The 15,899-nt window shown below is 40.7% G+C and overlaps 1 long non-coding RNA gene across 1 annotated transcript in view; it reads left to right on the forward strand.

Annotated features, from left to right (window-relative positions):
• The first annotated feature begins 412 nt into the window (after positions 1 to 412).
• The window catches only part of LOC141147807 (uncharacterized), a 105,463-nt gene continuing 89,976 nt past the window's right edge, over positions 413 to 15,899 (forward strand). Inside the window, exon 1 of the long non-coding RNA XR_012245152.1 lies at positions 413 to 1,797. This is a non-coding gene — a long non-coding RNA (uncharacterized lncRNA). The remainder of the gene's footprint in view (positions 1,798 to 15,899) is intronic.

Here is a 15,899-nt window from a genome sequence, read left to right on the forward strand (position 1 = left end):
TTTTCACGTTTACCGGAGTTGGGCTTTAAAAATATTTTAGAATTGTGTGACTTCTACAAAAAATTCCACAAATGAGACAAACCATACAAGGTCTGATTGCAATAACCTTTTGATTACCCTAACCTTTTTTTATTTAAGGAAAGGTTAAGCTGCCCCTTAATAAAACAAATATTTTCTCTAGTTCAATCTTTGCAGACACCTTTGGAAACAAACAGATTGCCAAACTAAACGAAACCCCACTAAAACCGGTTACAAAAGGTTGATAGATGTGAGCACAAAGAATGTTTTCTTCTGGGAATTATCAGCCAGACATCCTGGCATGGGGAATTATTCATTTACCTTCCAGTCTCAGCTCCCATGTTTTCTCACAACCATTCCATGAAAATGTGAATACATTTCCCATAATGAGATAATCGCCAAACGAACACGTTGGATTGTTTCATGACATTTTACTAATATTTGTTTTATTACAGGTCAGGCTAAGTGGAAAGATTAAAGGACTGACAAATGGCATCTGAATAGGATAATAGTACAATGCAGCAGTAGGCAAGATCGGAGATGTGGCTAACAGATGTAGGACCCTACCAGGGATGAGTGAAGTGATCTACACTCACCGGCCACTTTATTAGGTACACCTGTTCAATTGCTTGGTAACACAAATTGGTAATCAGCCAATCACATGGCAGGAACTCAATACATGAAGGCATCTGGACCGAGTGAAGACGACTTGCTGAAGTTCAAACCGAGCACCAGAAGAAAGGGGATTTAAGTGAGTTTGAAGGTGTCATGGTTGTTGGTGGCAGACAGGCTGGTCTGAGTATTTTAAAAACTGCTGATCTACTGGGATTTTCCTGCACAACCATCTCTCGGGTTTACAGAGAATGGTCCGAAAAAGAGAAAATATCCAGTGAGCGGCAGTTGTGTGCACGAAAATGCCTTGTTGATGTCAGAGGTCAGAGGAGAATGGGCAGACTGGTTTAAGATGATAGAAAGGCAACAGTAACTCAAATAACCCCTCGTTACAACCAAGGTATGCAGAATACCATCTCTGAACACACAACACATCGGACCTTGAAGAAGATGGGCCACAGCAGCAGAAGACCACACCGGGTGCCACTCCTGTCGGCTAGGAACAGGAAACTGAGGTTACAATTCGCACAGGCTCACCAAAATTGGACAATAGAAGATTGGAAAAACGTTGCCTGGTCTGATGAGACTCAATTTCAGCTGAAACATTCAGATGGTAGGATAAAAATTTGGCATGAACAACATGAAAGCATGGATCCATCCTGCCTTGTATCAATGGTTCAGGTTGGTGGTGGTGTAATGGTGTGGGGGATATTTTCTTGGCACATTTTGGGCCCCTTAATACCAATTGAGCATCGTTTAAATGCCACGACCTACCTGAGTATTGTTGCTGACCATGTCCATCCCTTTATGACTACAGTGTACCCATCTTCTGATGGCAGCAGGATAATGCACAATGTCACAAAGCTACAATCATCTCACCACTGGTTTCTTGAACATGACAATGAGGTCACTGTACTCCAATGGCCTCCACAGTCATCAGATCTCAATCCACTAGAGCACCTTGGGGATGTGGTGGAAGGGGAGATTCACATCATGGATGTGCAGCCGCGAAATCTGCAGCAATTGCGTGATGTTATCATGTCACTATGGACCAAAATCTCTGAGGGATGTTTCCAACACCTTGTGGAATCAATGCCACGAAGAATTAAGGCAAAAGGGGGGTCTAACCCGGTACCAGCCAGCAAGGTGTACCTAATAAAGTGGCCAGTGAGTGTATTTATTTTATATATTTATTACAGGTACAGTATTTAGATAGCACCAACAATTTAGGGCAAGGACACACAGGGCCGTCCAGCTGCAGTGTGTCCCTTCCAGTGCGCCTAGGGGGGACAGGTGCAGCATCCAGCCCCACTCCTGGCAGTCTATGGTAGGCTGCAGCTGGATCGGTCTGAATGCCCAGCGTTTAGGTCTCTGTGTGTTGAGGGATGTAGGTCCAGAATGGAGGTATTCTGTATTCCCAATCTCCGCCCCTGAACCGACAGGGCCCATTGGTTCAGGAGGGTCCTTTCTAGGCCAGACAGGCTGCATGCTCGAATAAGGGCCTAGTATGGGTCACCCCCATTCTTTTTTATTTTGTTTTTTTGTGGAGTTCCCATTATCATCTATACCAGACCCTCATCTGGGATAAGGGTCTGGTATAGATGATGGTGCCCTTTAAGCATTAATAACCACTAGCTGTCTTGGGCAATTTTACAATTTTTCACATACATGTTAAAATCAGCAATTTTTTTGCTAGAAAATGACTTAGAACCCCCAAACATTATATATTTTCTGAAAGCAGAGGCCCTGGAGAATAACATGATGGCTGTTGAAATTTTTCTATGTCACACGGTATTTGCACAGCCGTTTATCTAATCCAAAATCACACCTAAATGAATTTCAGTGCAAGCAAACAAAATATAATACTCAATACCCAATTTTTGGTAAAATATAAAAGATGATGTTACATTGAGTAAATAGATATGGAACATGTCAAGATTTAAAATTGCACACACCTGTGAAATGGCGACACACTACAGTACCTAAAACTGTCCATAGGCGACGCTTTAAAAGCCTTTACAAGTTATCAGTTTAAAGTTAATTGTGAATTATAGTCCTATATTATTTCTCATATGGACCTATACACACATTTGTATTTTTTATTAACATTTATTTTTTTAACATTTTTTTTACATTTTTATTTCATTTAACTTTATTGCTATCACAAGAGTGTGAAAAAGCCCCCTTGTGATAGCTATGGGCAGGTGATAGGTACTCTTTATGGAGACATCAGGGATCTTTTAGACCCCTGATGCCTCCCCTGCCCTTTAAAGCAGCTAATCGAACACAGATTGTTATCAACTGCCTACCTGGCTGTAACAGAAAGTTTACATACATATGTCAGACGGCAAGTAGTTAAAAAAGCTTGTGGATCACTTACTTTTGCTCTCCTGTAAGCCAGCTATTGCCCCCTATTAGCTGACATCACAGAGCGGCTCCAAACTCTGGAAGGATCTCAACCACTTTGCTGGGATCCACCCAGCTACCGGATTGACAGTGGACCCCGGCTTTTAACATGTGGCTGAGAGCCGATGCCAACTGAGCCCATCCCCAATCCAGCCTGGCTCTCAAGTAAGCGCTGGAGGGGGGGTCACCACTCTCCGCTCCGAGCAGACCCAGAGCTGAGGGATCAATGGTCATGTGATCGCATATATATATATATATATATATATATATATATATATATATATATATATATATATATAATGTTTGGGGGTTCCAAGTCATTTTCTAGCAAAAAATACTGATTTTAACTTCTGAGGTTAAACTTCCCTCATCTACAGACCGAAGTTAATTCCTTTGATCTAAGAACAAAAAGTTACAATGTTTATAGTTATCTACCACGAGGACAATGTTGTAAAAAACTTGGCGGGCTGCCTGTTTTTTTTTTTTTGTTTCTTTTGACAGCTGAGTGAGCAGAGAACTCTCTACACTTATTACATGAATCATACGGGAAATTCTGCATAGAGATCGTCAGGGGGGTTGAATTGAGATCACAATTTTTTTAACGATCAATCGTGCAGCTCTACTGTATACTATCTTTGACCTTGTGTAAGGTTCAATTCTGGTGACTTTCCTTTTACTCCTGGTGGGTTAATTGAGGAGTAAAGAAGTGTAGGCAAGACAGATCTGAGCTATTGACGCTCGTGGGATGACATCACTGATATGACATCAGTGGTGTTGATGGCCCTCCACAGACAGACACGCTCACTAGGAAAAAGTCACATGACTGTCAAAAGTTAAAAAAGGGTATTCACATTGTGTTTTTTAGCAACCGTATAAAGGAAATTAAAGCAGTAGGTAGGCAACATTTAAAAGTGAAGTTTCGCTGTAACAACAGCAAACAGGCAGGCTCATTTTTTTTTTTTTTTTTAATTTTTATTATTTTTGACAAAATACATTCCAATATAAATGAATACAATTAATTGTTATTGTTTAACATATTGCATAGAACAGATAATACAAGCAGGCTCATTTTAAAGTGCAGGGCCAATCCCTGTGTGTCGGGGGCGAGTGGCTCCTGTGCATGCGCAGGAGTGACGTTATCCCACCCCAGCCTATGAAGACGGCCAAAATCTGGCATAATGACAGGAGAAGATGCGGGTACCTCCGAGGGACTGCTGGAAAGTTGAGTATTAACCCCTTAAGTCCTGCTTTAAAAGGTAGGTGCTTGCATTGCCTTTTCTTCCTCTGTAAGGTCACTTTAACACTTTTTTTTCTCTTATTATGTATTGCGGTAAATGTTTACGGGTATTTGTAGAAAACATAATACACTCAGTCTCATTTCATTATCTGTTTACCAAACAAGGACTCGGTTATTTTGTACACCGCTCTAGTGTTTAGTCTAAGTTTTAAACAAACAGCGGCGTAATATTGAACGTTACAAGCAGCGCATAGGAATGTTGACGTTAACGGATTTCTTGGCAAAGGGCCAGAAGTCGCCTCGATTTCTTTACGCTACCTTGTTACAGCATTTTGTTGTTCTTTGGGGAATGATTTATAAATGTTTACTCTTTGCAATGTATTACTTGGACAAAGGAATAAGGGAACAGAAAATATGAAGGATGAAGATTTATGATCCAGAAGGCCCTGCTGCTCCAATATTTAATGATGGCGGGGGGATTATTTAAAGAGAAAATATGGTCTTTTTACAGTTGTTTTTTTTTCTGCTGTAGATCTGTAAGTGAATGCGATCTGTGTTTGAAGGATGTTTGAAGGATTCACACTGAAGTCCGTTCAGTGGATCCGCCCACTTAGCTGCTGGAGCAGAGCAGACACAGACACAGCCCTCTGTTCTCTATGGGGCTGTGGCATCCGATCCAATCCTGTCCACTACATTCCCCATCCATCCAGGTCGGATTGGGTGACAGTGGGATGGAGACAGACAGGCAGTCCGTTTCCATCTGACTGTCATCCTATACAATCTACCAGATGGGTGGGGAATGGATCCTCATCCATCTGTTTTTAGCGGACAGGATTGGATCTGATGCCAATGGGGGTCAGCGATCCGCCGATCCATAGAGAGCAACAGATGGTCAAATTGGGTCTGCCTGAAAAGCTGACAGGCTGACCCAATCAATCTGTCAGTGTGAAAGGGGCCTAAAACAACCCCCAGTCCATAGAGCCTGCAATTCCACCCTCACCTTATATTCATTAGGATCAGGTCATGCTTTGGTTCACATCATTCTGCCCTCCTAGTGGCCAAAAATACAATGGGAGGCCTCACTGGCCAATAGAAATCTTCATAGAATGTAAGATAATCTAAAAGTGTGAGCAGGCACTTTTAGGAGGTAAGAAACCTTCTGTGCTGCAGCTCCACCCCAGACTCCCCCTTTTTCTTACCTGAGCCCGATCAGATCCAGCGATGAACATGAGCACAGCAGCTCCAGCGGCTTTCTCTCCTCATTGGCTCCTGCTGCTGTCAATCAAATTCTGTGATATTGGAGCAGGGGATGGGACTGAGTCCCGCTGTCTGTGTTAATGGACGCAGCAGCGGGACTCGGGAGCGAGCCTGCATTGGTGCTCCCAGGGAAAGCGGCTTTCCGTAGGGGCACCCGATAAAGAGGAGGGGCCTGGAGGGGTCTTGAGGGGGACCCCAGAAGAGGAGGATCAGGCTGCTCTGTGCAAAAACATTGCACAGAGCAGGCAAATATAGGCCAGTTTGTTATTTTTATAAAAAAAAAGGGAAAGTTTACAACCACTTTAAAGTATAACTAAAGGCAAAGGGATTCCCCTAATTTGAAGGGATTTCCTCTCACTTCCTGTTTGGCTATGGGACAGGAAATGAAGAGAAATCTCCAAAATGGGAAACGTATGGCAAAAAGATATCTGACAGGGGTTATAACTCTCCCTTGCTCTATCCAAAATGAAAAAAAAAGCTTTGCCTATAGTTCTACTTTATGATAAATATGACATGCTGGTAGGTTTATTGGCTCCTGTCTAAATTGGCCCTAGTATGTGTATGTATGCACGTGAAATAGAGACCTCAGAACTGCGCTGGTGACAGTATGTAAAAAAAAAATTGCGAAAAAGGGAAAACAAATTGTATTTAATTTTCTTTCATTTTCCAAAAAATTGTGACAAAAATTTGTTACTTCAAAAAACTTGCCATGCCTCTTACTAAACACATCAGATTGTCTACTTTCAAAAAAGGGGTCATTTGGGGGTATTTGTAGTGTCCTGGCATTTTAAGGGCCTCAATAAATGAAATTGGCTGTCAGTACATCAAGATTGATGAATTTTCAAATATATATACCATAGTTTATAGACACTGTAACTTTCACACAAACCAATATACACGTATTGGGATTTTTTTTTTTTTACCAAAGACGTGAAGCAGAATACAGAATTTATGGAGAAATTACAATTTTTTAAGTTTTTTATTTGATTTGTTTTATACCAGACATGAGAAAATATTGTTTTATTCTCAAATTTTTGGTCTTTTTTTATTTATAAAATAAAAAACCCAGTGATGATCCAATACCACCAAAGGAAAGCTCTATTTGTGTGAACTTAATTATATAAATTGAATTTGCTTACATTGTTGCATCACTGCACAATTGCCAATTAGAGTAGTGCAGTGCTTAATAGCAAAAAATGGCCTGGTAATAAAGGGGATAAAACCTTTTGGATCTTAGTGAGTACCTGTCACTACCTATTGCTATCATAGAGGATATTTATATTCCCTGAGATAACAATAAAAATGATAAAAAAAAAAAAAATGAAAGGAACAGTTTAAAAATAAGATAAAAAGGCAAAAAAATAATAAAGAAAAAAAAAAAAAAAGCACCCCTGTCCCCCCCTGCTCTCGCACAAAGGCGAACGCAAGCGTCGGTCTGGCGTCAAATGTAAACAGCAATTGCACCATGCATGTGAGGTATCACCGCGAAGGTCAGATCGAGGGCAGTAATTTTATCAGTAGACCTCCTCTGTAAATCTAAAGTGGTAACCTGTAAAGGCTTTTAAAAATGTATTCAGTTTGTCGCCACTGCACGTTTGTGTGCAATTTTAAAGCATGTCACGTTTGGTATCCATGTACTCGGCCTAAGATCATCTTTTTTATTTCATCAAACATTTGGGAAATATAGTGTGTTTTAGTGCATTAAAATTTAAAAAAGTGTGTTTTTTCCCCAAAAAAATGCGTTTGAAAAATCGCTGCGCAAATACTGTGTGAAAAAAAAATGAAACACCCACCATTTTAATCTGTAGGGCATTTGCTTTAAAAAAATATATAATGTTTGGGGGTTCAAAGTAACTTTCTTGCAAAAAAAAAATAATTTTTTCATGTAAACAAAAAGTGTCAGAAAGGGCTTTGTCTTCAAGTGGTTAGAAGAGTGGGTGATGTGTGACATAAACTTCTAAATGGCATAAAATGCCAGGACAGTTCAAATGACCCCATTTTAGAAAGTAGACACCCCAAGCTATTTTTTTTGCACAAAGTTGGCACTAAATGATATATTGCTCAAACATGCCATGGGAATATGTGACATTAAACCCCAAAATACATTCTGTTGCTTCTCCTGAGTACGGGATACCACATGTGTGAGACTTTTTGGGAGCCTAGCCACGTACGGGACCCCGAAAACCAAGCACTGCCTTCAGGATTTCTAAGGGCGTAAATTTTTGATTTCACTCCTTCACTGCCTATCACAGTTTCGGAGGCCATGGAATGCCCAGGTGACACAAACCCCCCCAAGTGACCCCATCTTGGAAAGTAGACACCCTAAGCTATTTGCTGAGAGGTATAGTGAGTATTTTGCAGACCTCACTTTTTGTCACAAAGTTTTGAAAATTGAAAAAAGAAAAAAAAATTTTTTTTTCTTGTCTTTCTTCATTTTCAAAAACAAATGAGAGCTGAAAAATACTCACCATGTCTCTCAGCAAATAGCTTGGGGTGTCTACTTTCCAAAATGGGGTCATTTGGGGGGGGGGGGGGGGTTGTGCCATCTGGGCATTCCATGGCCTCCGAAACTGTGATAGGCAGTGAAGAGTGAAATAAAAAATTTACGCCCTTAGAAATCCTGAAGGCGGTGATTGGTTTTTAGAGCCCTGTACGTGGCTAGGCTCCAAAAAAGTCCCACACATGTGGTATCCCCATACTCAGGAGAAGCAGCTAAATGTATTTTGGGGTGCAATTCCACATATGCCCATGGCCTGTGTGAGCAATATATCATTTAGTGACAACTTTGTGCAAAAAAAAAAAGATTTGTCACTTTCCCGCAACTTGTGTCAAAATAAAAAATATTCCATGGACTCAAAATGCCTCTCAGCAAATAGCTTGGGGTGTCTACTTTCCAAAATGGGGTCATTTGGGGGGGTTTTGTGCCATCTGGGCATTTTATGGCCTTCAAAACTGTCATAGGTAGTGAGGAGTGAAATCGAAAATTTACGCCCTTAGAAATCCTGAAGGCGGTGATTGGTTTTCGGGGCCCTGTACGCGGCTAGGCTCCCAAAAAGTCCCACACATGTGGTATCCCTGTACTCAGGAAAAGCAGCTGAATGTATTTTGGGGTGCAATTCTACATATGCCCATGGCCTGCGTGAGCAATATATCATTTAGTGACAAGTTTTTGTAATTTTTTTTTTTTTGTCATTATTCAATCACTTGGGACAAAAAAATTAATATTCAATGGGCTCAACATGCCTCTCAGCAATTTCCTTGGGGTGTCTACTTTGCAAAATGGGGTCATTGGGGGGGGGGGGTTTGTACTGCCCTGCCATTTTAGCACCTCAAGAAATGACATAGGCAGTCATAAATTAAAGGCTGTGTAAATTCCAGAAAATGTACCCTAGTTTGTAGGCGCTATAACATTTGCGCAAACCAATAAATATACACTTATTGACATTTTTTTTACCAAAGACATGTGGCCAAATACATTTTGGCCTAAATGTATGATTAAAATTGAGTTTATTGGATTTTTTTTATAACAAAAAGTAGAAAATATCATTTTTTTTCAAAATTTTCGTTCTTTTTCCGTTTATAGCGCAAAAAACTAAAACGGCAGAGGTGATCAAATACCATCAAAAGAAAGCTCTATTTGTGGGAAGAAAAGGACGCAAATTTAGTTTGGGTACAGCATTGCATGACCGCGCAATTAGCAGTTAAAGCAACGCAGTGCCAAATTGTAAAAAGTGCTCTGGTCAGGAAGGGGGTAAATCCTTCCGGGGCTGAAGTGGTTAAAGCTCAAACACACATGTGTGTATATATATATATATATATATATATATATATATATATATATATATATGCACATCCCTGTCAGATTTTGTGTTTATGCTTTAAAATATTTGTATTGTTTTGAAAACTCTTAATAAATACATATTAAACTATATGTATTTACAGGAATAATCTGAGTGTACTAGAAGGCCTATTTACACCAACTCACTCAGCGCTATGTTACTCATAAAGTAAAAAAAGGCAATGAAAACAAATAAAAAGCAGCCGCTAAAAAAAAATGACAATTCATAAACTAATAGTATTCAGCCCAGAAGTACAAATTAGTGTACAATCCAATACTATAGTAGTTCCCCTGTCAGTCCTTATCCTGACCGGCATTCATATTCCATTTGTTGCATCAATTTGATTAAGATGTGTATCTATGTCTGCGTATTATATGTACAGCCAATATTTTTTACATTTGTCCTCTGTGTAATAAACCTGTTATATATTTTTTACATTTCTGTGTACTGTTAGTAACTTTATTGCTTGGCACCCCTAAAATCCCACCAAAACTATTCCGCTGTTCATACATACCATTCAGGGATGTTGGTGCCACTTCTTTGACACTGTCGCCTATCCATATAAATTTCTACCGGCATTCATATGTTTAAAGTTCATTTAAAAAAATAAATAAAATAACAAACATATCATACTTACCTCCACTGTGCAGCTCATTTTGTACAGAGTGGCCCCGAACCTCATCTTCTGGGGTCCCTCAGCAGCTCTTGCGGCTCCTCCCCACACCAGATAACCCCCTAGGAGAAGCGCTCTCCCGGGGGATTACCTTGCGGGCACGCTCCCGAGTCCAGCATTCGGCGTCCATAGAGGCTGAATGCAGGACTCGGCCGCGCCCCCTGGCACCCGCGTCATTGAATTTGATTGACATCAGCGGAAGCCAATGGCTGCCCTGCTATCAATCTATCCAATCAAGAGCCGAGAACCCCGGGCAGAGAGACAATGCATCCCCGTGGGTCAAGTTCGAGGGCTCAGGTAAGTAAAATGGGGGGGCTGGGATGCATTAAGGTGAAAAAACACGTAGGTTTACAACCCCTTTAATCATATGAGGAACAAATGGGTGACAGTTGTATGAAGTCCAAAAAGCAGATGCGGTCCTAGTGGTTAATGAATAAGCGTGCACCATACACCGAGATCCACACCACGTGCGTCACACTCCCCTAGGGGTTCAAACTCACCAGCAATATGTATATCACAAGCCTCGATATAATCAGAGAGCTGTCATCCAAATAGCAGGTAGGGTTAGAGCTGCATGTCACTCTATAGATGGTCAGAAAATGATTAACATCAATAAGCATATATGATTGGTAAACGTTATCACCAGTCCATTGGGATGAGGATCAACCACAATCTGTAAAGCCAACAATCGCTGATCAGTTCCCAGTTGTCTCTCTCTGGCCGTGACACGCAAACGTCACTTCCGGTCGCCGTAAGGCCATGGGCTGACGCGTTTCGTCATTGCAACTTCGCCTCACGGCGACCTGTGAGTAAGATGTTACAGGATCGGCACAGCACAGTGCACCCACCACCAGCTCACAGGCAGAAACGCCCCAGCCGGCAAAGACAGGGAGATGATGCCATGAGCAGTGCTGCTGATGAAAAAGAATGGATTAGTCAGGGTGTGTGTGACAAAGCACAATATGCCCAGCACACTTCTGCACACTGGATTATATGCCACTCTGCATGGGGTGATTAGGGTGTGAGTCATAAGAGGGCCAATGAGAGTGGCAGGGCTGCAGAGCTGGAGGTGTGCCTCTGTGTGTCTGTGTAAATCCAGGAAGTGAACAAGCAGTAGCTTCAGCTGCCCACAGTTAAAATGTTTTCAGCCAGACTCAATGGAAGGAGATTTCTGCAGCATATTTGGTAAGTACAGAATCACAGTATATATAAAATAATATGCAAAGTGGTTGGAGGGAAGCTTCAGAATGGCAATTTTTTTTTACAAATTATGTGAGCAGACTGCAGTTCCACATTAACCTCCCTGGCGGTATGATTATTTCAGATTTTTGCGTCTCAAAGCGATACAATTATTTTGCATAGAAATTTGGCGTTTTATATTTTAGGTCTGTAATTCTTAGCAATAACACACTTATATCTGTCCACCAAGAGTCTAGTAGATATCCCGGGTATGATGAAGTTTGAAACACAAAAGCATAAATTATAATATAATAAATAAATATAAATAATTAAAAAAAATATATATAATAATAATAAAATAAATTTCCCCACGATTCACTATCGCTCAATTCTACAAGTGTTCTAATTTACTATCGCTGTTTTCTAGCTGGTCTAAAGCCACTTTTGAGGTAAAGGGACACTTTTTGGTTGCTATAGACAATCTCAAGTTTCAAGGCAGAAAGAACAGCACATATCGTATAAAACTGCATGCAGGGCATTGGACAAAGCACTGGGGACAAAAGGGATGTGAAATGATTTCATACAGTACTGTAATCTGCGGCACTTTCAACAGTACTGTAATCTTACAGATTACAGTACTGTATGTGTTATGATTTTTACATTTTTTGAATTTGCCGCCAGGCTCCGCCCCCGTGCGTTGCGACGCTCGCAGGGAATGGAGCCTGGCACAGAGAGGCTTCGGGCAGAGGACTAAGCCCGCAGACACCGCGGGGGGACATCGCAGGATCCTAGGGACAAGGTAAGTATACCGCACCAGGATCCTGAGATGTAATCCCGAGTGTGGCTCGGGGTTAACGCTAATGGTGCTGAAATTTAACCCCGAGCCACACTAAGGAATACCGTCAGGGAGGTTAATCACTTTAATGTATGAAAACACATGTGATGACACTCGCATGCTTTAGTACAATGTATAGGGGTCAATTTACTAAAGGCAAATAGGCTGTTCACTTTAGAAATGAAGCTGCACTTTGAAAGGGAGATAAGCTAAGCTCTGGAGGAAAATTCCCTTACAAAGTGCAACTGCGCCTGCAATGCGAACATTTTATTTGCCATTAGTAAATCAAACCCCTGGTGTGAATGAGCCCTTAAAAACTGAATACTACTGACGCCATCCTATCCTGTGAAATAAAAATAAGTGTAACTTCGAATAAAAAAATCACAGCGCTACCCGTTCAGGCCCAACATACTTTTTTTTTCTTTTGTTGCAAAAAGAAACTATTTGTTTCATTTTCTTCCTTCAAACTTGTCTTAAAATGAAGAAGGCGTCACACAACCCAAGACATGTCAATTCCAGTGTCCCCATTCCCCCATTTATTATCATAACCTCCACAGTTTAAAGAAGAAGAAAAAAAAAAACAAAAGGTTGCTTCTGCTTTTAAATGGTGTTTAAACTGTTAAAAAAAAGCGTGTCTGTCTCTATACTACAAAGCTTGCGTCTCTATCTGCTGCAACCTTGTTTTGCTGATCTTGTTATTGGAACCTTTGCTCTACAATAAAAGAGAAGGATACATTACTGCAGAAATAGAGGAACACATGTAAAGCATCAGCAGGTGCCGAGCATACAGCAGTCACAGCCCAGGATTCGAAATAATGACAGAGAAATATTAGTTGGAGCTGTCATTTCCTAGAAGTCTACTATGCTCTGATTTAAGATGAAGGTAGTAGGGGGGAGAGCAGTCTGTAAATCTCAAGAGTAATGGCTAAGCAAAGTGATTATATACATATATATAAATATATATAAATATATATATATATATATATATATATATATATATATATATATATATATATATATATATTCAGTGTAAGATATACAGTATATTTTGTATATATCTATATATCTATATATATACATATATATAGATATATATAGATATGTATCTATATATATCTATATATATAAATATATATATATAGATATATATATATATATTTGCTGTATATTACTGTGCAAAAGTTTTAGGCAGGTGTGAAAAAATGCTGTAAATTAAGAAAGCTTTCAGAAATATTAGTGTTAACCTCCCTGGCGGTATGATTATGTCAAATTTTTGATGCTCAAAGCGGTACATTGTTTTGCATGGAAATTTGGTGTTTTATATTGTGGCCTGTAATCCTTAGGAATAACACACGTCGCAGCGCTCGCAGGGAACGGAGCCCGGCCCTGTGATGAATCGAGCGGGGACACGGCTTGTACACACAGCGGGGAGACATCGCAGGATCCTGGGGACAAGGTAAGTAACTTTGCCTGGATCCTGCGATGCAATCCCGAGTGTGGCTCGGGGTTACTGCTTTTGGTACCGAAAATTCACCCCGAGCCATACTCTGGAATGCCGCTAAGGAGGTTAATAGTTTATTTTACCAATTAACAAAATAAAAAGTAAATGACCAGAAGAGAAATCCAAATCAAATCAATCTTTGGTGTGACCACCCTTTGCCCTCAAAACAGCACCAATTCTTCTATGTACACTTGTGCACAGTTTGTGAAGGAACTCGGCAGGTAGGTTGTTCCAAACATCTTGGAGAACTAACCACAGATGTTCTGTGGATATCAGCTGCCTCAAATGCTTCTGTCTCTTCATGTAATCCCAGACAGACTCAATGATGTTGAGATCAGGGATCCATGGGGGAAAAACCATCACTCCCAGGACTCCTTGTTCTTCTTTTTGCTGAAGATAGTTCTTATTGACAATGGCTGTATGTTTAGGGTCATTGTCCTGCTGCAGAATACATTTGGGACCAATGAAATGCCTCCCTCATGGATAAATGCATGATGAATAAATATATGCCTGTATTTCTTAGCATTGAGGACACCACTGATCCTGACCAAATGCCTCATTTAGTTGCAAATAACCTCCACCATGCTTCACTGTTGCCTGCAGACACTCATTTTTGTACCGCTCTCCAGCCTTTTGGAATAAGAATCTGCCTTCTGCTACAGCCAAATTGAGTTGAGTCACTTTTCATGTCAGAGAAAACATTAAAACAAAAGTTCAATACTGGCACTAAAGTCCATGAAGTTTTTTTTTTTTTTAAATGGTCAAAGCTCCACCAGAAATAAATATATTCTATGCAGTCAGGCCGGGTTCCCCTACTATTTGTGGATCTCCGTTGTGAGCGGGCGGCTCACGTGCAACTTGTCAGTGGCTGTAAGTCATCCCATTGGGACTATCCATCACCGCTCTCCCCGGGTCCTGCCTGGAGCCCTGTGTGTCGGAGCAGCACTACAATACCCAATACAGACTCTTTTATCCAAACAACACAATGTGAGTGTTTAGTGTATTTTTGTTACTTTTTATCTCTATCAATTAAACTGTGTTGCACTAGGGGCGAGTGCATTCTATGTCTTCCTTTATATTTTCATGGCAGAGGTATGGCTTTTTGGCTGCAATTCTTCCATGAACCACTTCTGGCTAGACTTCTCCGAAAAAGTAGATGGGTGTACCTGGGTCCCACTGGCTTACGCCAGTTCTGTGCTGATGGCACTACTGGACATCTTCCGATGTTGACGGTAAGTAAGCATAATGTGTCTTTCATCTGCTGCATTCATTTCCTGGACAGACCACTGCGTCTATGAACCAAATACATTGCCCATTTCTTTGTGCTCCTTCAAAAGAGCTGGAACAGCAAATCTTGAAACCCCAGTTTTGAAATATTTGCCTGGGAGAGACCTGGGCTGATGCAGTATAACTGCTTTGTGTCTTGTTGCTGCGTCTTGCCATGGTGTATGACCTGTGACATGAAACTGTTTGCCACAACCTCACCTTAGTAGAAGAGTTTGGCTGTTCCTCACACAGTTTTAATCCCCTACGCGGATGTTTCTGTTTTAGTTAATAATAATTTAGTTGTGTTTCAACCTACATATGAAATTGATGATCATAATTGCTTGCTTAGTAGAATTGATTTATCAAACATCTGACTCAATTCCTACAAAATCCCTGGCCTTTTTCAAGTGTAAAAATGTATGCCAGTATGAGCCAAGGGGTAGTCACACCAAATGAGTTGATTTAGATTTTTCATCTGTTCACTCACTTTGCATTTTGTAAATTGATAAAAATAAACAATAACATTTATATTTTTGAAAGCATTCTTATGCTATGTACACAAGATCGGACATTCCAACAACAAAACCGTGGATTTTTTTTTGCATACACACGGTCACACAAATGTTGTCGGAAATTCCGATTGGCAAGAACGCACTGTAGTACAACACTTACGACGGCACTATAAAAAGGAAGTTCAATAGCCTGTGCGCCACCCTTTGGACTCCTTCTGTTAATCTTGTGTTAGTAGAAGTTTGGTGAAAGACGATTCATGCTTTTAAGCCTTGTGCTTTTCAGTTTGTATCTGTTCTTCAGTTTGTGCTTGTGGGTTCGTTCCTGTCTTTCAGTGCGTGTTGTCAGTTCGTATCTGTTTTCCAGTGCGTTCTTGTCCACTGGTTTCTGATTTTCAGATCGTTCTTCTCAGGTTCTTTCTGATTTTCAGTGCATTCTGTTAGTTCGTTCTGACCAGCCGACCGTTTTCTAGCCATGTTGCGGGTACGTACTCGTCGTAGAGCTCGTGCTGTGCTTGGGCTTGGTGTTGGAGTTCTTTCTTTGACCCAAGTCCAGTCCATGAACAG

This window comes from Aquarana catesbeiana, linkage group LG06 (genome assembly GCF_042186555.1).
Source record: "Aquarana catesbeiana isolate 2022-GZ linkage group LG06, ASM4218655v1, whole genome shotgun sequence".
NCBI classification, from domain to species: domain Eukaryota; kingdom Metazoa; phylum Chordata; class Amphibia; order Anura; family Ranidae; genus Aquarana; species Aquarana catesbeiana.